The 23834-nt window shown below is 44.0% G+C and overlaps 1 protein-coding gene across 1 annotated transcript in view; it reads right to left on the bottom strand.

Moving 5' to 3' along the window:
- The window catches only part of PCDH11X (protocadherin 11 X-linked), a 733772-nt gene that overhangs the window by 14476 nt on the left and 695462 nt on the right, over nt 1–23834 (bottom strand). The window lies entirely within an intron of this gene.

Raw genomic sequence — 23834 nt, 5'->3', positions numbered from 1 at the left:
TCAGTGCTGCTGTACCGCATGGCACCAGGACAGCATAGGACTGGACTGCTCAAGATGCTATGGGGGGCTGTGGCCCCATGCTACAATCTACAGGTGGAATGCAAGAACCGTCAGTCGCTACTGACTATCTTTGTGTTTCCAGAAAAGATAAAAATTTAAGTGGAACCAAGTAAATTGTTTCATTTTTGCAGTCAACATTCATTTTCTGAAGCTCCATAAGATCAGACATTCACCAGGGGAGTGTGGAACTGCAATTGTGAAGTGGCATTGCTCTCGTCTGATATATACAGGTAACCACACTTTGCTTGCAACACTGGAATAACAAATGGTTTGGGTTAACTTCAGCGGTAAATGTGGTATGTGCCCCCAGTCTGAAGGGTCCCCTCAATCACAGAGCCAGGGGGTGTAGTGGTTTGGGAGGTGGACTTAGACCTGGAAGACCCAGGTTCAAATCCCCCCTCAGCCACAAAGCTACGTGGGTGACCTTGGGCCAGTCACTTTCTCTCAGCCTCACCTACCTCACAGGGTTGTTGTGAGGACAAAAAGGAGGGGAGCAGCTGTGTACACCGCCCTGAGTTCTTTGGAGGAAGGGGGGTATAAAAATGTGAAAAATAAATAAATTTCTTTCAAGCGAAATACTAGTGAAAACATAAGCTTTTGTGTTGGAGTAACTGAAGAAGAAATTGTTCTAACAATCAGATAAAACATTCTTGCCGTATTAAGATGTAACTATATTTCTTATTGTTAAGTTATAATAGTTAAACAAGTCTTTTTCCTATATATAATATCTCTTGTCAACCTTGAATTATTATCTACTTCTTAGGAAGTATCATATATTATTGGGTTACACCATAAAGTCATCTTCCACAAGCAAAAAAGTTTCAAATGCACAAGCAGGGAGGCTTATTTTTGCCAACCATTCCTTTCCCTTGGCAGCATCCTTGTCCCCTGAACATCTTGAGGGCTGTGGAACCCTCCAAAGCTGATATGGGGGGGGGGATACAGGGAGGTTCAGAGAGAAAGGGAGATGGGTAGAAATTACCACACGGTCGCCCTTGCACAGGGATTTTTACACTGGTGGAAGAACTTAGGATACAACTATATTCACTAGGAAGTCACCATCCCCCCACTATAAAGTTCTTGGTGAAAGGACAAAGCAATCCCTCTGTTTCACAGGCTGGCAAAAGCCTTATTACCATATGTCCTTTCTGAGAGTCAGGACTGAACCATCTTCAGAGGACTTCACAGGTATTACTTTGATGTTGTCTACGCAGGTATGATCCTTCCAAGGGCTTAGCCAGTGAAAGCAAAACCACCTTTTAGTCAAATGGATTATACGAATCCCTGTGTATTTCCAGATCCTCTTAGCCCTGTGAACCCTCTTGTCAAAATCTCCTCAACTGTCCTCTCCATCTGTCACTTTCCCAAATGTTTGATACTCTCAGGCTTTCTTGTCAGGTAGAGCTCAGCAGGTTGATTTACATCACAATACCACTATGTACATTTAAGCTAAATTTAGATAGAGTGGTCTCAAGCTGTATCTCTTTGGATTTCATACCCACTTCCCTGCTATGTGCATTCCCACCTCCCCTTTCCATTCATACTCGTGTATACCTGCCAAGGGAGAACAATACTCCCTGCTACTAGAGTTGCAGTCCATGAAACCACATGCTTCAATACATGTGTAAGCCTTTAAGGTGCCACAAGAGCTCTTTGTTGTCATTGCTGTAAACAGATTAACACAACTACCCTGCTGGAAGTGACGAATAGGCCCCCTGTGATAGTTGATGGGTTCCACATTCTGCAAATGAACATATATTCACATTAATAAGTTGATACTGGAAGTCAAAACACACACCTTGAAAATGTGAACCGCATTTGGATTTTGTGACCCACAATTACTGTTTTGGGTCTCCTTTTGTGAATCCCGACGCAATTATATTTCTTTCCAGGTTTGTTTTAGCACTTATTTAAGCCTCAAAAGAAAACTTAAAGCACTTCACTAAATCACATGACAATGGAAAGAAATCTCGACCAATTAAGCTTTCAAACTATGCTACGACGCTACAAAGAAAGGCTCTTAACTGTCTTCTCCTAAAAAGTGTGCAAAAGCCAAACAAACGTGCATAAGAACCGGCATACATCCCAGCAATTGAACTTCATCTAGCTTTAGTTTTGTAGGGGTATGAAGCTGTGACTGCTCATTACTGCTGATGAAAAGGAAGGAGGAAAAAAGAACTCTGTCCTCCAGCGAAAACCTTGAAAATCCCATAAAAAAAGGCTCGTTCATTCATGCATAATTAGTAGGGGTCAGCAGATCAAACTTATTAATGGAAAGTACATTTTAATTCTCATAAACTGGTTGGAGGAGTTTCAATTCTGTTTAGCACATTAGGCTGCTTTAATCACATTGTATAACCTTAGCTGGGAGGGTGAAGTGGCAGAAGGAGAAATTGGCAGGCTGAATATACCTGGCCAGGAGAAACCTCACCACCTTTTCCACAGACCCTCAGGGCCCAATCCTAGCCACCTTTCCAGAATCAATGCTGCCCCAAGGTAAGGGAACAAACATTCTCGTACCTTAAGGAGGCCTCCATGACTGCCTCCCCACCGCAGGATGCAGTGCACGCCCCATTGGCACAGCTGCAACAGTACTGGAAATTTGGATAGGTTTGGGTCCTCAGTTCCCTATCTTTGAGAACACAGGTGTTGACGGACCAAGGAACTATGAGATCCAGTGTCTTGCTACTTGGTGAACCCATCCTGATTGTTCCAACCCATCTTTCTCATTTCTTCAAAAATGAAATTCCTCTTGCATGTGGTACATGGTTCACATGAACCTAGTATTCAGAAGAATAACACAAGTCAACATCTAACATGAGTCATCCATAATAGCAACAGGCATCACTGGATTTTGATGGTTTCAATTGTATGCCCTCTCTGTTAGTGAGGCTTCCTAGGCTGCAATTGGCTCTGTTAGTGGGGCTTCCTAGGCTGAAGAGAAGCAACAAGCAGCTGATTTTAAATAGAAGAAGCAGCTGTAATGTGAAGCAAGGATCTGACATGCAGGGTGGGATATGGTTTGGCCCTATGGGACTGCTGTAGGAGAGTTGTCAGAGGTATCTGGAGGTGGTTCAGGGAAGGACATCCATGAACCTGGTGGCTTTGAGTCTGCACTTGACAGTCAAGGGTCATTCAGCAACAACAATGTACTTTCCTTCTTCTTTTATTTTTTTGTTAATACAGACCTGAGAGTGGCACGCAGTAAAGGTTCCAGACACACGCAACCAGGTTGAACCAGCTTAGTGCCAACCAACTTAAACAAATGATCCCAACTTTCCCAGGCCACCAGTGGTGACATCTAGCCCTGCACCAGCCATGTTGTAAACTTTTGAACCTGAACTTCAACTTCTGCTCATGGAGGTGGGAGTATGACCTTGGCCTTGAGTGTGACCATTTTAAGGGGTGGGTTATCTGCTCCCCACTGGTAACAACTTACACTTCAGCCCCCAGTCCCAAGCCAGGGTGTCAACCCTTTCATTTGACTATCATGCTTTCCTCTTTCAGTATATAACCACATTCTACGTATTTCATGCTGTTAATAGAGATATGTCCATGTTATCCGCAGGGGCAGGGCCTCTGAGAGGAATTTTATCAGGGGGTACAAAGTTTCTTTGTGGCCCCTTTGCAAAGGGTGGGGGTGAAATAAAGCAGGGGAGGGTGGTGATAGGTGAGCAGAATAGGGACAGGGAGGGGTGAAGCAGGGTGAGGGTAGGGTAGAGACAGCTGGATAAGTCTTTGGAGCCCAGGTCTACCCACCCATGTGGCATCAGCAGTGTCTCCAGCATCCCCAGTCATGGTAGTGTCCCCAGCATCCCATATGGGCTACAAGTCTGAGTAGATAGGAAAATGTCAGATCCCAGGAAATTTCTGGGCCCCCTCCTTTGGCTCCTGGGCCCCCCTTTTAACCCTGGGCCTGGGTACAAATTACACCCTTTACCCCCCTCTCCACAGGGGTTCCATTCTCAGAACCCCTGCAGAGCCTTGTTCTGGTCACATTCAGAGCCTCCAGGTGATCCAAATTCATGGATTCCAACAAGTTTCTGGTCATGTCTGGGAGGTCATCAGTGGGATCCAGCTGCTGGTTCAGAACCCATGGATGATGAAATCTGTGGGTTCTGAATTTGCATAGTGGGGGTCCACTGTACTTGTGTGGATGACTTTTTATTTTGCAGCACAAGTTTGCCATTTCTTCATACTCCAAGTGCTTGCATGTATATATTGTCTTTTGTCTCTGTCTCTTCTAAGACCCTATAGCAGTGGTTCCCAAACTGTGGGTCCGTGGCCCACCAGTGGGTTCAAACTTAATTTCTGGTGTGTCACAAAAATGACAATTAGACTAGACTATGTGCGTCAAGGTTAAACAAACTGCTACTTGCTGCCAAATAACCTTTATAGCCACTGAGTGCTTGGTAAAGCTTTTTTTTTGGTGGGTCCTGTGCTAAAAAGCTTGGGAACCACTGCAGGATATCCAACCTGTGTGTGTTTCCTGCTTAAAACAAATGGCAAACAGCAGAACATATTAAGTGCAGGGCATTGGGCTGCTTCAGCTTCTACAACTCCTATCCTAGTACTGGGCATTTGGGTTGATGTAACAACTCACAGCTCCCACTTCTTGATACCCAAGATACTTTGGGGGGGGGGGGAGAGAGAGAGAGAAGTGAGGTTGTTTGATTAACATCCTTCCTGATGCACCACATAAATGAAATTTGAAAAGCAATAATTAGCCTGGTAATTACTTACACTTCAGTTTCTCATGTTTTCTGTTTCCTCCATTTCTGGGCAGCCAGAACAAGGACTCATTAATAATAATAAAGTCATTTAACCCTGCAGGCTAGGATGCCATTTGTCACCAAAGCAAATGGAACAATCATTGGATGGTACAAAGAAGACCGCCATTTCATATTCACGGCAAAGGATAAAAGGACACTTGGCACTTATTGTTAACATGACATCCCCATCTGCTTCTTAATTATCAATAAACATAAGGGGACAGCAAGCAGAGCACTAGCTAACGCTAATGGGGCATTATCCTGTGGTGACATTTCCATAATCACTTCACAGCAGCGCTGTATCCACATACTGGTTAATGTTCAGCTGATGAGATGACACAAAGACGAGCGCCCATCAATGAAAAATGAATTGTAACTTCCCATCGGAGAACATTTCTTTCATGAATGTATGAGGTTCATGGGGGGGACGGGACGGTCAATCTTTGGGGAAGAGTGAGCTTCTGAGATGTTCTCCCTCACTGAGCAATTCTCTGCTCCCCCCCTTTTTAAAAATTCAGATAGTACATAGCGCAGTGACAGTAGTAGGTGTCATGCTACCTCACAAGTTCCAGAAGGTATTGAGTTGCGGTGGCGTAGCTGGAGGGGGGTGGAGCACTCAGCCTGGCAGGGAGCCTCAGTGAGGTGGGCAAGCGGCCCCTCCCTTCAGAGCCATTCCCGGCGGGAGGAGCAAAACGGAGCCATATGGAGCCGTCCCTCCCTCTGCCTCTCCCCCGCCCCCGCAAGGACTTACAGCGGTTTTCAAACTCCCTGAGAGTAAAAGGAGCTGCTGTAAAGGATGGTTAGTTAGCCAGTCATTGTAGCAAAGACAAAATAACTATAACAGTAAAAAATTTTAAAAAATGAAATGTTAATTGTTCTCTGTAATAATCGTCTCTTCACTAAAAAAATGGCTTTACTATAGTATTGTGAGAGTCTATTCATTTCTCTTTCTGAAATGAGAAATGTTACATTGGTTCTGCATTTAACCTAATTAGGGACATCTATTATCTCTGATGCTCAGCTCAGGTCCAACACTCTATGCACTTTTATGTTGTAAAAGGCTTTGAGACCATCGCTAAGGCAAATGTTTCTGGTATTTCACATTTAGTATTTAATTGAAGAAGGGTGCACTTCAAAAGAGATTAGAGCTAGTGTCTCAAAATAGATTCTTACCTATTTTTTAAAGCTTGGGGTAAATCATTTTACCCAAGGAGAGACACTGTCCTTGGGAATAAATCTACAGTTAACTTAGGGTGGGACATGGCATGAAACTTGACATGCACGCCGTTTTGACATGCACGTCGGGGGAAGAATACCGGGCAAATCTCTCACAAAAACCCTTGACTTCCAACGAGCGGACTTCCCTCAAATGAGGAGGCTGGTTAGAAGGAGGTTGAAAAAGAAGGTAAAAAGAGCCCAGTCTCTACAGATAGCATGAAGGTTGCTCAAATCAACAGTAATAGAGGCCTAGAGGAAGTGTATACTGCAAAGGAAGAAGGGCTCCACTAAGTCCAGGAGGGTGCCTGCATGGCTAACCAGCCAAGTTAGAGAGGCCGTAAAGGGCAAGGAAGCTTCCTTCCGTAAATGGAAGTCTTGCCCTAATGAGGAGAATAAAAGGGAACATAAAATGTGGCAAAAGAAAAGTAAGAAGGTGATACGGGAGGCCAAGCAAGACTATGAGGAACGCATGGCCAGCAACATTAAGGGGAATAATAAAAGCTTCTTCAAATATGTTAGAAGCAGGAAACCCGCCAGAGAAGTGGTTGGCCCTCTGGATGGTGAGGGAGGGAAAGGGGAAATAAAAGGAGACTTAGAGATGGCAGATAAATTGAATGAGTTCTTTGCATCTGTCTTCACGGCAGAAGACCTCGAGCAGATACCGCTGCCCAAACAGCCCCGCCTGACCAAGGAATTAAGTCAGATAGAGGTTAAAAGAGAAGATGTTTCAGACCTCATTGATAAATTAAAGATCAATAATTCACTGGGCCCTGATGGCATCCACCCAGGAGTTATCAAGGAATTGCAGAATGAAGTTGCTGATCTCTTGACTAAAATATGCAACTTGTCCCTCAAAACGGCCAAGGTGCCAGAAGATTTGAGGATAGCAAATGTCATGCTGATCTTTAAAAAGGGAAAGAGGGGGGACCCGGGAAACTATAGGCTGGTCAGCCTAACATCTATACTGGGTAAAATGGTGGAATGCCTCATAGGATCTCAAAACACATAGACGAACAAGCCTTGCTGAGGAAGAATCAGCATGGCTTCTGTAAGGGAAGTCTTGCCTCACAAACCTTTTAGAATTCTTTGAAAAAGTCAACAGGCATGTGGATGTGGGAGAACCCGTGGACATTATATATCTGGACTTTCAGAAGGCGTTCGACACGGTCCCTCACCAAAGGCTACTGAAAAAACTCCACAGTCAGGGAATTAGGGGGCAGGATCTCATGGATTGAGAACTGACTGAAGACCAGGAAACAGAGAGTGGGTGTCAATGCGCAATTTTCACAATGGAGAGCGGTGAAAAGCAGTGTGCCCCAAGGATCTATCCTGGGACTGGTGCTCTTCAACCTCTTCATAAATGACCTGGAGACAGAGGTGGCTAAGTTTGCAGACAACATCAAACTTTTCCGAGTGGTGAAGACTAGAAGTGATTGTGAGGAGCTCCAGAAGGATCTCTCCAAACTGGCAGAATGGGCAGCAAAATGGCAGATGCGTTTCAGTGTAAGTAAGTGTAAAGTCATGCACATTGGGTCGAAAAGTCAAAACTTCACAAATAGGCTAAAGGATTCTGAGCTGACTGTGACAGATCAGGAGAGAGATCTTGGGGTGGTGGTGGACAAGTCGATGAAAGTGTCGACCCAATGTGCGGCGGCAGTAAAGAAGGCCAGTTCTATGCTTGGGATCATTAGAAAAGGTATTGAGAACAAAACGGCTAATATTATAATGCCGTTGTACAAATCTATGGTAAGGCCACACCTGGAGTATTGTGTCCAGTTCTGGTCACCACATCTCAAAAAAGACATAGTGGAAATGGAAAGGGTGCAAAAGAGAGCGACTAAGATGATTACTGGGCTGGGGCACCTTCCTTATGAGGAAAGGCTATGGCATTTGGGCCTCTTCAGCCTAGAAAAGAGGCGCCTGAGGGGGGACATGATTGAAACATACAAAATTATGCAGGGGAAGGATAAAGTGGATAGAGAGATGCTCTTTACACTCTCACATAGCACCAGAACCAGGGGTCATCCACTAAAATTGAGTGTTGGGAGAGTTAGGACAGATAAAAGAAAATATTTCTTTACTCAGCATGTGGTTGGTCTGTGGAACTCCTTGCCACAGGATGTGGTGATGGCATCTGGCCCGGATGCCTTTAAAAGGGCATTGGACAAGTTTCTGGAGGAAAAATCCATTACGGGTTACAAGCCATGATGTGTATGTGCAACCTCGTGATTTTAGAAATGGGCTATGTCAGATGCAAGGAAGGGCACCAGGATGAGGTGTGCTCCCTGGGGCATTTGGTGAGGCCACTGTGAGATACAGAAAGCTGGACTAGATGGGCCTGTGGCCTGTGGCCTGATCCAGTGGGGCTGCTCTTATAACTCACTACGTGAAATCACATTAAGATGTTGTGGAGTGGGGAAAACCACAATGTTGACATTGTGTCACCAGTTTTCATTCCAGTATATACTTTGCAACATGGTATCATATCAGTGTTCCAGTAGGAAAGACATGCTTATAGTGGGGGGTGGGGAAAGGTTGCTGAGCATGTGAAAGATGGGGAAAAAAATCTGGAGAATCTGTAGCAGAAAAGAGCAGAAGAGAAGTCAAAAGAAAGAGTGCTAATTTGAGACAGAATGAAAACAGACAGAACAGTCAGTCTCTCTTGAGGAGTGTGACGAACATACCAGCCACCGAGATGGACTGACCTACGTAATGAAGTCCCTGCCGAGCATCCCGGGTCCTGAGAAGTCCCGAGTCCGAGGGTCACGGAGCTGATTTTGAGCTATGACAAAAGTTTCTGTACAATGACCCAGAAACAAACATTATTTACTAGAGGAAGCCCACACACATGCACAGATCTCAGCAGCCATTTAGCAGCGCAGGTAAAATTACCTTCTAGTTCCATCTAGTTCCATCTAGTGACTGACAATCAATCCATAGCAAAGGAGGGGGCAAAAAACCTCACAAAAGCAGAAGGGGGAGGGATAGCGGCTATTGATGAATGCAAAATCACTGCTCTGAATTTCAGCTCAGTCTGGAGAAAATGCAAAAGAAAGAGGGGAAAAAAATGCAGCGCCTTTGCTATTTATTATAAATTGCCACCACATGCATTGCTTGACCTCAGGATGAACTCTCAACATTATGGAGGTTTAAACTGCTATTTAGTATAAACAATCACATCTAAATGTGTAATCCAATTTTCAGCCCGGAATAAATTTGTATAAAGGGAGGGGGGGAAAAAACAAAGAAACATGAAAATAAATAGTCTTTAATCGCCAGAATGGCAGCCTCCGTACATTAGTTTATGTTCATTTTAGGCATCAATGTGGGGAAACGTACACCACTAAATATGGGAGAACTTTTTTGGGTGAAGCATCAATCCTCTTTTCTGGAAGAAAGAGGTCTAGTCAAACTGACAAAACAGAAATCACACGAACTCTGCAATTTTCGCATCAATTGGAGGTAAAATGTTTTGAATGACTGTCATTTTTACCCAGTTTGATAAAGAAAATTACCCCCAAATGGGTGATGATTTAAAACAGGATAATCTAGATACCATTGTGTTCCAATCATACCGAACAGTGATATAGCAGTTGGCTGAATAAAGTGCCTTAAAAAAAATAAAATCGAAGTATGATATTTCTCCAGGTAGGTATTCGATGAGAAAGGAGAAGAAAGAAAAGAAAATTCAATGATTACTGTTTTCATAGCATACTTTTGCATATCTAGTACGTTCTAAAAGATCCAGTCACAATAAACTTTTTTTTTAAAAAACCATTAGTGCACAGTCATGCTCCCCTGAGATCCAGACATAAGTTAAGGCTAGATGTGTTTGAAAATGGCGTTAACTTTTTTTGAAAATTTGTTGAATTAAAATGCAGTGTTTTGTGTTTTTATTTACACTGAATAAGCAATTCGAGTGCACTTACAGGTGTTTGTTTCTGGTCAGTAAGAGCCTAACAGCCCAATTCTATGGTTTCCAGCATCCTCAGATCCAGCAACACCAAAATGGCAACCGCCAGATCCTGCGGGCCCAAGGATACCACAAGAGATCTCCTCAGGGGAAAGGAGTGGGCACAGAGCCAAGGAGATCTGTGTTGGGCTGCCCAGGCTGGGAGGGAGGATTGGATACAGCAGTAGAGCCTACTGCCATCTCTGCCCTCCTCCTTGGTCAGATCCTCTCCTCCCTCCACCACATTCCACCCACTCCCTGCTTCCCTCTGGCCTGGTCGGTGCTGGAAGATCAGCGTCCAGTCGGCCACTGAGTCCAGTGTCCATTCCAGAGGCACTGAGGCCCAGTCCAGGTGCCACAAACATGCTTTATGTCATGTTCATGACACCCAGTGCTGGTGGTCCGAGCCCTCAGGATTAGGTTCCAAGTCTTACTGAACACAATGGGCTTACAGCTGAGTAAATAACATGATTTTCAAACTATTACCTATGAATATCTGAAAAATGTGGTGCTTTGTGTTTTTATTACAATGCAAAATGTGGTGTTTTGTGTTTTTATTTAGTTATCAACAGAAACAAACACCTCTACAGACCTAGACAGAACTTGAATCAACAACAGAACTTGACTAAACACCTATGACATGTTTTGCTAGATCCCCAGTGCAAACGTCACTTGGAGAATTATGCCACTTTAAGCTAATTAGCTCCCCTTCTTTCCCCAACAATGGCCCTAGTTCTGCCCTGCTGGACCCCACCACCAGGGTAGCTCGCCTGTTCAACCTGAAGAAGTCCTCCTCCCTCCTCTCTCCTCTCCTTCCAGCAGCCCCTCCCACCACTACAGCAGCACTTTGGCCCTCAGCAGCTTCCAGCAGTGTCCAAAGTCCATTCACCCATCAGTCCATCAGCAGTTCCAGTAGGCCATTAGTTCCTCAGTCCATTAATCCAGTCTCCAGTTTTCCTCCTCCTACTACCCACAGGTGCTCTTTATATCCCTAGAGACCTCATTGCCTCTAGTGGCTACAGCTGTGCAGCACACGCCATGCTGAATGCCCAGGCCTTAACCCTTAAAGGGCCACTGCTACCACCACATCCGATCTCCTCGAGGGATCTTGCGCATTTCCATTACATGACAGAACTTGAATTAACTCGATATTTCCAGCCTTTCTTACATTAGGGCTAGGTTAGTACACCATGCTAGGACCCAGTGGGAACTGAGGGGTCGAACAGGACAAGATCCGATTCCAGAAGATACTATATTGCAAAGGGTTAGATATGGCTGAAATAGGTTGAAGGATAGCCAGTAATCGGATTCTGGTCTAGATAAACTGGGATAAAAAGGCTGGAGAAAGATGATGTGATCTTAAGATGATCTGATGGTCAGGTCCCAAGTCAGACAAATGAGACATGGGAATCAGATTAGCACCATCTCTCATTGACAGGAAGCTCCGCAGGAACTACTCCAAGTCTTAGACAAGTGTCTTCTCCCTGCCGGGCTGCACTGGGACCACCGATCCCTGCAGTCTCAGCAGTGAGAACCTCCAGTCCTTTTAAGTCAAGCCAAGGGATGTTTAAGCAGTGCTCATCCAGATCTTTGAACTTCACATTCTCACACTACTGCAACACCTTCATGCACAAGCTGAGTGCCTTTCCCTGAGTCTAATGTAAGGCCTAAGAAGTAAACGTCATACTCCCTGTCTGTTAAGGGATTTGCCCATCTACTATGGCACTTAGCCCTTTAATTCATCTATCCTCCCCCTCAAAATGTCATTAAAATGCTTAGTGTTAATTCACGCTGGCCCCAATGCTTCGATTCAGGTTCATGTTAGCAGAATATATTCATCATAAATGATGAGACCTGAAAAGACAGATTTAGATTCTGACAGAGAATAATTTGTCATGGCAGGAAAAGACACTTTCCACCAACCGGGATATTTGAAAGCTGCAAGATGGAAATATACTGACTGCAGAGATTTTGCACCAGGGGTGTGTGGGGGGAGAAACCAATTGCAAGAAGGAAAGCGCAGTACATGAAAGGACACCTGATTCACCCCCAAGGCTCTCTGGGAAAGCTTGTTGCTCAATGGTTGAGTCTTGGCACACAGAGTTTGTCTCCAGCTCTACCTAAAGATGCCAGGGATTGAAACTGAGTCAAGAGTCCCATCAGAAGCCCTACAAAACCAGTGAAGACAATGCTGAGCTTGATGGATCTGAGGCAGCTTTCCATATGCAGAAAAATTGAGATAGCCAAGCATTCCCTAGATCTTTGGAGTGACAATTACTTGCCATTTCCGCTCTTTACAGAAGAATGAGCAAAGTTTTTTTGGTTTGCAAAGCATCTAAAATGCTAAAATTGCCTTAATACATTATAATCTTTTTTAAAAAAAAATCCTGACCTTCCTCTAAAGAAATCAGCCCAAGAGAATTGTCCCTCTCTAGTTTTTAACACAAGAACCCTGTGAGGTAGATTGAACTGATAATCAATGGGTGGCCCAAGGCCATCCACTGAATCATTTGGCTGCAAAAGAATTTGAAACTACATATTTTGGGCTAAGTCAAACACAAGAAAACACACACACACACAAACCAAGAACCTGTTTGGGCTCATTACCAGAAAGGCATTACAAAAATGTAGTGGACACCAAACTCTCCCGCGTCTGTTTTGACCCAGACACTAGGGTCTCCCACTTTGGGGGTTCGGGTGAGGTTTTTGTAGGAAGGAAGGTTCTACTCTTTCCCAATGAAGAGTGATGCTATTATTACTGGGGAGCCTTTGGTCTCTAGCCATTTACAGATCGGGACAGAGGAAGTTAGAGTGCAATGATATCACACCCCATGATGTAAATTACAAGTTGAGAGAAGAGGTGAGATAGAAAAACATGCTGTGTTTGTTTGTTTACAACTGCTAAACTCTTTCAATGTTGTGTCCCTGTTTTATTTTGGCTTCTGCATGCCGAATTCCTGCATCAACCATTTCCAGTGAACAGCAATTCTTGCCCTCAACCCACCCCCTGCATAAAGTAACACAATGCTTAGTAGATTCCCTGCTAAATGGGTTTGGGCTAAATTAAAGAGACCCTTGAACTGCAGCAATCAATGCTTCCTATTGATTTTAAGCTTTTGTCTATTTGTAATTGACACGCTAACAAGCCCAAGTTGCCTTTCACAGTCATTAATAATCCTATAAATGAAGCTTGAAGTCTAATCCTCTCTCTACAAAGACCCCGTTAACAAAGAGTTAATCAATTACTTTAATAAAGACCATTTTAGAGAAAAGACTCCAGCAAATGAACTGAGATGAGTAGATATTGGTAGCAGACCCTGGTGTATCCAAGGATATAGCCCACCTTAACTTAATTAAAGTCAATGACTTAATAAAGTTCTTAGTTAGGAAACTGATATCCAAATTTCTCATGACTCTTCTCCTTCTAATGAACTTGTTTGCAGCTTCTTGTTCTGTTAATCAGAGTAGAGGTACTGTGGTCTGTTTTCTGTTGTCAAGTGCATTGAAAGTTTGGGAGGCAGGAGAAAATCACAGGAACTGTCTGGAGCTGCCAGGAGCAGACTCAGATCTGAGTCAGATCATGGGTCCATCCAGCTCAGTGTTTGTCAATATTGACTGGCTCTTCAAGTCTTTAGATAAGACCTTTTTCTGTCCTACTTGAAGATGTTGGCAAGTGAACTTGGGACCTTGTGCATTCAAAGCAAATGTTCCATTGAGAGTAATGTTCTGGTTTTGCAAGGTTGCTTTGGGCTGCAAACCTATCCTTATTTTCCTGGGAGTAAGTTCCATTGAACATAATAGGATATCCTTTGGCGTAGACATGCTTAGGATTGTCCACAGGTAGCTGATTGCCTATGCAGATTGAAATATTTTGAGCTTCAACCCAAGCAGGCACCAAAGATCAAAGCAGGCTCCTGTAGAGAGGTAGGAATGATATCCTTCAAGAGGTCCAGATGGTCAGAATCTAAGCAGAAGCAGCAATACAAAGGGGCTGGAACCTACAAGCTTCTCCCCCATGAATCCAAATCTCCCATCTAATACACAACTCTAGTGGGAACACTTTAATGCATGCTCAGGTTGTGATGTGCTGCTACCCTTGAAAACTTCCAAAAGTGTAGGGCAAAGTAGAGCATTCATGAGTCTATTAGCCCAAATTCACTTAAAAACATCAACTTGGGTTTGCTTCATTGTGCCGCATGAGAGCCATATGAATTCAGCTTTTCATCTCCCATTTGCTTGCTTGCGTAAGCAGCGGTAGATGGAAAAGAGAATGGGTTTCTACCCTGCAATCAGTCTTCTGCAGCTAGATAAGGCAACAAAGTTGTTAGAATCACAATGAATAACTAAAACGGCGCTATTGATGGTGACTGCCATAAAGGTTAACAGAAGGCAAAACACACAAGTGCATGTGTGAGCATTGGGGAGAGACGCTTAGATACATTATTGAATATATAAATATATTTTCTTTCAAGTATGGGGAGCCAAAATGGAAAGACTGTGTGGAAGGTGGGTGTGTGGATGATGCATAGAGTATGGAATATGGATTCCACGATGTGCTGCACATAAGGTATTAAATGCTGCTCAACTCCGTATTACAAATGAGAACATGAAAATATATCCTCCTACTCAAGTACACTTGTGTGCACATACTCTAAAATATCCCTCTAAAATATTCTGCTGGTCATGAACATCTAAGCACACAGCTTGTAACTGTTTTTTTTTCTTTCAGAAGGTAGAACAATTATGATCCCCTCCCCCCCATCATGAACCATGCAAAGCAGCAGCTCAGATTTGATGCCTCAGGAGGAACAGCCAGCTGGACCAGTGCTGGACCCAGATGCAAGCCCTGATGTTGGCCTGGAAATGGGTCCCAAAGCCTCAGGAACAAGAATCCTCAGAATCTGCAATCCCCAAGCCTGAATCAGTTGAATACAGGAATTCCATGCTCCCCCATGCCTGTTCATCAATGCTGGTAGTCAGGGCCTATGAGAGGAATTTTGTCAGGGGATACAAAATTTCTTCTGGGCCGCTTCCCAAAGAGGAAGGGGGACAACGGGGGCAAGCAGAATGGGGGGGGGGGAATAGGGTGGGGGAGGGTGCTGACAGCCACAATAGACTTTGGAGCTCAGGTCTACTAGGCTTCTTGATGCAGAGTCCAGGTCTGACCATGCAGCATTAGCAGCTAGATATAATAATGGTTGGCAACCTTCAGTCTCGAAAGACTATGGTATAAGCCTACAGCACCCGGTATTCCCAGGCGGTCTCCCATCCAAGTACTAACCAGGCCTGACCCTGCTTAGCTTCCAAGACCAGACAAGATCAGGCATGTGCAGGATGGAAAACCAAACACACTCCTAAGTCTCTCTAAAATTTTTGAAATGCAAAGAGCTACTGTAGCAGGCCAGTTTCCTCCCAGATTTGACACTGTGTTAAGGAGGATAATGGATGCTTTCCTGGGCCTGGTGTGTATAGCTTGCAGCAGTAATTAACACTGCATGCACATGGTTGTACCTCAGCATTATGCACTAGCAGTTTGTTCGGGTAAGATAGGAAAATGTCAGGTCCCATGAACTTTCTGGGCCCCCTCCTTTGGTTCCTGGGCCCCCTTTCTGACCCTGGGCCCTGGTACAAATTACCCCCTTTACCCCCCTCTCCTAGGCCCTGCTGGTAGGAAACAATTTAGGGGGCAGGGGGAGTTTAGGTCTCGGCACTAAATAACCACCTTGCTCTGAAGAAACCTAAAGCTTAGCTCTTGTGGTTCTATATCTCTTGCCTTGCCTAAGATTCATTACTCCATGTCCATTTCTATTTAGGGGCATGACAGGACAGTTGTCTTTACTGAGCCAGATCATTCATCCACTGCGACTGGTGGGGAAGTATTTCAGTGTCCTACGAAACCTGAGATTATTTTCACTTTTTTTCAGTCAGAGATGAAAGGAATTGAATCCAGCACCTTCTGCATGCAAGGAATGTATTCAAGCCAGCAATGCCTGCCAAAACACTTTGCTAGATGAGCAGCAATTGTGATGGAGAAGATGGGAACGGTCATCTTTACCAGAAAGTGATCAGGGGCACTGATATCAGTTCTCATCCTCATGAGGGACAGAGCAACCACATGCAACCAGCAATCAGCAACCACATGCTTACCTACAGAGACCCCACTGCTTCCACATCCGCAACTCTTGGCAGCTACTAGTAAGGACAACAATTTTTTTTTCTGCCCTTGATCTGCCCACAACAGGGAGTGAACCACATCACCAACCACTGACGGTTTTCACACTAAGTTAACCCACCTCTCATTATATAATACAAGCATCTGGATCAGGTTTGAGAGGCACCCAGTCTCACAGTGGCCAACTTGATAAGTCTGGGATGCCCAGACATAAGTAGCCCTTTTCTCCCAAGGGCTCTTGGGAGCCCTTTACTCCCAAGATACTTGTAGTCAGACCCATAGTACCTCTGAACCGGGAGGTGGCATATCGTCAACGACTTGTAGCCATTGATAGACTTTTTCTCTATGCACTGGTGAGTAGCTACGTCCCACTCATTCAGTTTTTACTGGAGGCTGTAGGACTGACCTGACAAGATAAAATTCTAACCAGGAAGTTCACAAACCAAACAGGGAAGACATATAGTAGCATAGAAAATGCACCAGAAGGGAGTAGCGACAGAGGAAGGAGATAAACAGAAGAGGCACAAAAATATTCTACAAAAACCTCAGAGTGTGTAGGCGGTTTTGCATTAGTCGCCCTTGTAAATGGACCCCGCAGGGTTGGTTGTTCTTATACACAAAACCCTGAAGGATTATCTGCCCCATTCACCACACTCCCATTATAGTGATAGACTGGAGCTGCTTGGATCCCAGCAAGAGGGACGGGTTCCCACAAGGTGAGTAATTCCATGCCCACTGCAAATGGAGCATAGATGCATTACCCGGGGCTAGCTTTAAGGAGAAAACCAGCCATATCCTCTCTCTCTTGAGAATTTTAAATATAGTCATGCTTGAAAACTCTCAGAGTTTTGTTTTCAAGATCACCCTCATTTTTCACCCACTAGGTTATGGTAGTTATTTCTTCTGGTTCCTTAGGTTGGTTACGAACAGTAATGCAATTGTACAACCATACAATTGCTAGTTGGTCCCTGGATTACAAATATCAATCATAATGCTGCAGTTAATATATATAAGTTAATGTAATGTAGTAAGTTAATGTTGTATATAAGTCAATATAAATTTTGTGTAACAAAAATTACCTGGGACAATTTTCACAAAAAATTGCATTTTTTCCCCCCATCGTTACTCACTCATGCCGTAATTCTAAACCATAATTCTGGAAATTTTACAGAATCTTAGTTCAGATCCTGGGGTTTTGGTAATGGTACCAAAGACATCCATCTGATTAATCAAACCCAACACATCATCATCATCATTATAGTATTTATACCTCATATACAATTTTTCAATGAAAAGTTCACAAAGCGGTTTACAGAGAAAAAAATCAAATAACTAAATGGCTCCCTGTTTCAAAAGGGCTCACAATCTAAAAAGATGCAAAAGAACATCAGCAAACAGCCACTAGAAAAGACCCTGTTCTGGGGTGAAGAGGAACTGTTTTTCTCCCCCTGCTAAATAAAAGAGGAGCACCCACTTGAAAAAGTGCCTCTTACCCAGTTAGCAGGGTTTATCTTACTAATAGAGCAGGAGTGGCCAGCCCCTGGGGTGGCCAATTCCTGCTTCCAATAAGTTGGAAGAAGGACAAAAATTCCATTTATTTCATACTCAATGCATTTGTTTGTTTTCTTTTTAAAAAAATGCAGTCAGTTACTGGCAGCACATGAGATATGAAATATCTCATATTTATATGAGATTAAACTAGCCAGTTTTCAGCCGGCAAGGATTAGGCACACACTTTCCCAGCCCCAATACATCATTGTAACTGGATATCTCATTCAGATATTCATATATATCTGAATGAGATATAGCTCCTCTTCCAGACTTGGTTAGTTAAACGAATTGGTTAAATAACATATAATTGGTTAAATGGCTGGTTAAATGACAGCTGCATCAGGATATGGATTGACTCTCCTTTCCTGGAGTACATGGATGCCCAGTAAAGTTCTCCTTGCACCTCTCGCCTTCTTCCTTCTCTGCTTCCACCTCTGTGTCTGTCCTTTCCTTACCTTTTTCGCCAATCCACTATGTTTGGGCTTCTCTCCCTTTTATAGATCCCTTGCCTACCATCCCAATGAACAGGATTCAGGCTGGCTGCGCTGCCAGCCTATTCCTGCAATACTTCAGTGCCCAGCAATAATATCATTGCTGGGTGGGATACCTGGAAGCCCTACCAGGGGATAGCCTGAAAGCCCTGGAAGCAAACCAGAGGCCACAGATCCCATTTGTGATGGAGGTGATGGGGGAACATCCCTCATTGTGGCTTGCCTGGAACTGAATACTTTTCTTTTGCTCTGGCCCAGTAAGTCCAAACAAAAGAAAGGACGTTGGCAGTCAAGTTGCAAAGAGGTGAAATGTGAAGTGAGTTTCAGGATTCTTCCTCAGGTGAAACATTTGAGAATTTTCAAGGGGAGCCAAATGAGTATCTAGAAGACCAGTGAAATTTCTTGAGAGGTGGCTGCACATTCCAGATTGATACAGCATAAAATCTGCTTGCGAGCACCTGTGGTTTACTCTTGGTAAACAGTTGGCTGAAGTAGCAGCACTAGTAAGCCAGTATTATTTTAACTCCACCGATGGAAAACTGAGAGCCTAATCCTGTGGTGCGCACCGCGCCTCGCAAACGTGCCATAAGGCACGTTTGTGGGGCTTACCGCCGGGCTCCCACTGACTCAACTCCGGCCGGCGCTGGGCCAGAGCGTGGTAGGTGTCTGTGTTTTGTGGCTCAGCGGTTCCTGCGACCGCCAGGCTGTGGAATGGCAAATGGGGGCAGGGATGGGGGTGTTCTGGGGAGGGGGGAGGCCAGCGTGACGTGGGGAGGGGGTTGGGGAGGCCAGCATGACACAGGGAGGGGGTGTGCCGGGGGGCAGGCAGGAGGAGGATCTGTGGAGCTCTGCTCCACAGGATCCTAACTGCTCATGAAGGCGCCTTACACGAGCGCCTTTACTTTAGCGGCAACCTTTTGGTCGCTGCTAAAGAAAGTAGCCCCATTGCGGGGCTGCCTCCCTTACTCCTGAGGTGCCTCCAGTGGTAGCACAGGAGGTGCTGCATTCGGTGGCAGCCTTCAGAGTGCTGCTGAACTGGGGGGCCCTGGGCAGTTCAGGATTGGGCTGCCCATTAGGATTGGGCTGTCAGATGGGTAAAAAATGGACTTGACTAAGTGCACCCACAAAGACTTGAAACCAGACTTGCCAGAACCAGATGCTAAACCCTCTGGAGCTCTGACATTCAACAATGACATTGGATGACATTCGTTGTGCTGATCTCGTGTCATCTCTAATGTCAATAATTCACAGTGAATAAAAAGCCAAGCAAGAAAGAAAGGGAGGGGAAAAAATTAAATAAGGACAAAAGACTGACATTGCCACTGTTTCTTTCAACCTGAGATTAATGGAATTTCAATGGAGAGAATGCACATCATGCTATCAGAGTTTTGACAAGATCAGGAAGTGTCACTAGAGATGACCACGATAAAAGACTAAGACAACAGATATGAGATTAAGAAGAACTCCCCCCCACCGTAAACCCCTTAAAAGGTACTTTTAAGCCATTTTTCTATTGTAGTATCCTACTGATACTAGTGTGTGTGTGTGTGTGTGTGTGTGTGTGTGTAAAAATAGCTTTAAAGGCCCACTTCCATCTTTCTTTCTCTTCTATTGTTGCCCCAGAATTCAACAATAGACACTATTGATATAGACACTGTACTGCATTCAGCCACTAGATGGGGTGAATAATGGAATCTAATGGAATGAAATTATAATTATTTAACAGTGCAAAAGTAGGAAATTGGATTTTGGTGCTTTTTTACTTGTTACAAGGCATTTAAAAGTGGACCTCGGTATCAGTGGTGAGTCAAAACAGTGGATACCAAATCAGTGGATACTGAGGTTCCACTTGTGTGTATTCATGTGAGTGTGTCTGTCTATCTCATACAACCAATTTCTGATATGGTTTCTCTTGTGCAGACCTCTCGGGCATGACGGAGACTATTTTAAGTTAAAATAATTCATTTTAAATCATTTTTCATAGATCTAGTACAACCAAGTTGAGCAGTTGCTTCTATTTCCTCTTTGTCTCCAGTGGGAGGATGAAGTGGTACTTTGAGTATTGAACCCACAGACAGCCTGGGATTTAACTTGCCATGTGCAAAATGAATGGTTTCTCCACTATAGCAAAGCGGACATGGAAACCTTAAATGAAAGCAAAGTTTGTACTCTGGCCTGTTTTGACCTCTCACAGCCCAAAATGGATGAAATAATGCTTAAGAATGGAACTACTCCATTGAGTAGATCAGCATGGTTCTTCAGAGTAAACCAAATAGTAAACCAAATAGCCCTCCACAAATCTGAAACAAAAGCTTAGAAAAGTCTAAATAGCACTGTGAGACCAGATAAGCTACTCCTTGACCTGCACTGTGATTACTTCATAGGGACAGCTGGAATCTGATCATTGGTCAATCTGACTGCTCTTCATGACCTCACAGTGTCCACAACTAGATTTTCTTCTCCCCTCCCCTTAATAAAATACATGGCTAGCCTCTGGCTGTCAAGAGCTATACCAATCCGCCAGGATATTATTGTACTGTGCAACACTGACAGGAAGCGGAGTGGCAAAAGTTTAGCAGACAAACTGGAGAGGGTTGGAGGGTTTACACTGCCAGTAAGTTGCCAATGGACAGCAGGGATATTAGGTGTGAGGTGCAGCCTGACAGAAGCATCTTGTGCGTCACTGTGATGGAGGTGGCTCTCCAGAACTCTTGGGTGCCACCAGTGCATCTGGATGGCAGGAAGCATTGTGGCTTACCAACCCAGTAACTGGGTGATCCAAAGGTCCAATGGGCTTTTTCCAGCACCTATAATGATCCAACTCCACAGCAAAATAATATGTCTCTTACCATGTTTGTCTGCATATGACCTCACCTGTCTGCCTAACGTCCCCTCTTCTAGAGTCCCTCACTCTGATTCCAAGCTGTTCTGAGGCCCTGCATCCCCCTTGTGGCAACAATTCAGATGGAGATCAACTTTACTGCTACTAGTGACCAATTCAGAAAGATTGATCTGCTTCTTTTGGTTTATCAGATCAGATGAATGTATCTGGCTACCATGGTTACCTACAACATGCTTCCCTTGATTAAGCCATTGTCCGAATTCATGTCGCTATGGCATGTATATTTAATCTCAGTAACAGTATAACTGACAATGTTCATGAAGAAATGGAAATTAAGGGAGAAATAAGGAAATTGCATTCACTTTTCTTCCAGGGTTTCTAAATAACCAAACATAAAGTTTTATTCGTAGGTAGAAAGTCTAATCTGCATTTAAATAGAATTCTTTTTCCTTCCCTCCACAATATCAAACAAGCACCTCAAGCAATGTTTTTACAGGAGAAGGTTTCGGCTACACAATGTTTTATTACAGATCTTAATCCGGTTGTCCCTAATCCCCACACGACTTTGTATATTCACTTTCCAACCAGTTGATCAAGGCATCTTGGTAAGACTATTGCAGGCGTAGCCAGTGGTGCTATTTAATCCCTGGTTTTATTTTTTGGAGAGAACAAAACACACACACACGCACACACCATCTTGAAACTATATCAAATCAGTGGTTTCCGTAATTTAAGAATATTAATGTTTATCAGGGCCAAGCCAGGGCTGAACTGGAATGGAGACCTGGAGGGTATGTTTTCCAGCTCAGGTCGAGGGAGTTGCAGCCTGGAGCTTGAAGAGCAAAAGGTTCTGCTTTGCTGACTGGCCAAGATCTAACTATTCTGTGCTAGGCCTGGACAATCTCTCTAGCATTTCACAGATTGAATGTTATAGAGTTTATAACATTCCCATTGCCAAGCCAAGGATTTCTGCCTGAAGGATGAATACCTTACATCAGTTTTACACAGTTTGTGTGTGTGCTTCTGTTCTGTCTATCATATCCAATTCTTCTGCAGAAGTTTGTCACCCATTATATTAAAGTCAAGACAATGGTGGTTCTTTTGGTTAAAGATAGAGAAGGAAAAATAAATCATTGTTTTACAAGAGAACACAGGAAGGTCCTTGTTGCCTTAGGCCAAAGCCCATCTAGTCCACAATCCCACAATCTACCTACAGTGGCCAATCAAATGCCTCTTAGTAGCTCACAAACAGGAAGTGAAGGCAGCACTCCTCTCCTGCTCCACAACTAACTATGGTCTATAAGTCACTAAGGGCCCAAACCTATTCAATTTTCAAGGACTGGTGCAGCCGTGCCAATGGGGCGTGCACTGCATACTGAAGTCACAGAAGCCTTCTCAAGGTATGGGAACATTTGTTCCCTTACTTTGGGGCTGCATTGTGGCTGCACCAAGCTGGAAAGTTGGATAGGATTGGGCCATAAACCAGCTATTTTCAACCAGTGTGCCATGGCGCATTGGTGTACCACGAATGGTCGGCAGGTGTGCCATAGAATTTTGGGAAAGGGTCATTTGTCAGTAAAACCATTTGGGAGGGTGAGCCCCTCGCCAGCAATTGTCAAAAAACTGCTGGTGTTCCTTGACAGTTTTTGCACCTTTTCAGAGTGCTGTGAGATGAAAAAGGGTTGAAAATCGCTGTACTAAACACACCTCATCTGCAGTGGTAACTCCAGTTCTGGGGACTACGCTTAAGACAAATGTCGCAAAATTGGAATGGGTTTACAGGAGAGAACAGCAAAGATGGTCAAAACCTTAGAAACAAGGAGGAAAGGTTGAAGGAACTCAGTATGTTTAGGCTGGAAAAAAAATGCACTCTGAAACACATAGAAACAGGCAAAGATCTGTTCTCTGCTAAGTTCATAGGACTAGATCTAATGGTCTCAAGTTACAGGATGGTAGATTTCAGCTGCATGTTAAGAGAAGCCTCTTTATGGTGAAAACAACTTGAGGATGAAACCAATGGCCATGGACGGCCTCGCCTGAGAGTCTATAGTGGTTTGGTCTGGAATATAGAGTCTGGTATAGTTGTTTGGGAGTTGGACTTAAACCTGGAAGATCCAGATTCAAATCCCCACTCTGCCATGAAGCTTCCTGGGTGACCTTGGGCCAGGCACTATCTCTCAGCCTCATCTTCCTCACAGGGTTGTTGGGAGGGCAAAAAGAAGGGAGGAACTATGTACACCAAACTGAGCTCCTTGGAGGAAGGGCGATATAAAAATAAAGGGCTTCAAACAGAAGCTTGATAGACAAGAAGGACAAGATCTGGCTTTCCTGCACTGAACAGGGGCTTGAAATAGATGACCTACAAAGGCCCCTCCAACTCTCTGATTCTTTATAAGTGAGTGAGAACCATTTGGTTGGTTGCTGTCCGGAATGTTGGGCAATTAAATTGGCTTCTAGCCTGATCCAGTATGTCAGCTCTCATGTCTACAGGTGAGAGCCTTTTTTCCAGCTATATAAATTTTCAGGTAAGTTTCACCACTTCAGCTGCAAAAAAGGGAAGATGCTCCTTAACCCTAACAGGAAAGCAAAAACACAAGCAAGGTGAAAACAAGATCAATTACGAGTTAATTTCATTATAAAAAGATGCTGTGCCAATGAAATAAAATAAAAAACGGCTCAGCTTTTAAAACAAAATTGGATACACTAAATTCCATATTATCTAAAAGAGAAAGGCAATTTAGAAATTGCTGGTACTTTCCCAGATGTTGTCAGCAAT

Source organism: Tiliqua scincoides, chromosome 12 (assembly GCF_035046505.1).
Source record: "Tiliqua scincoides isolate rTilSci1 chromosome 12, rTilSci1.hap2, whole genome shotgun sequence".
NCBI lineage: Eukaryota > Metazoa > Chordata > Lepidosauria > Squamata > Scincidae > Tiliqua > Tiliqua scincoides.
Note: the sequence above shows the minus strand (reverse complement) of the source record. Positions and strands in the feature narration are given on the sequence as shown.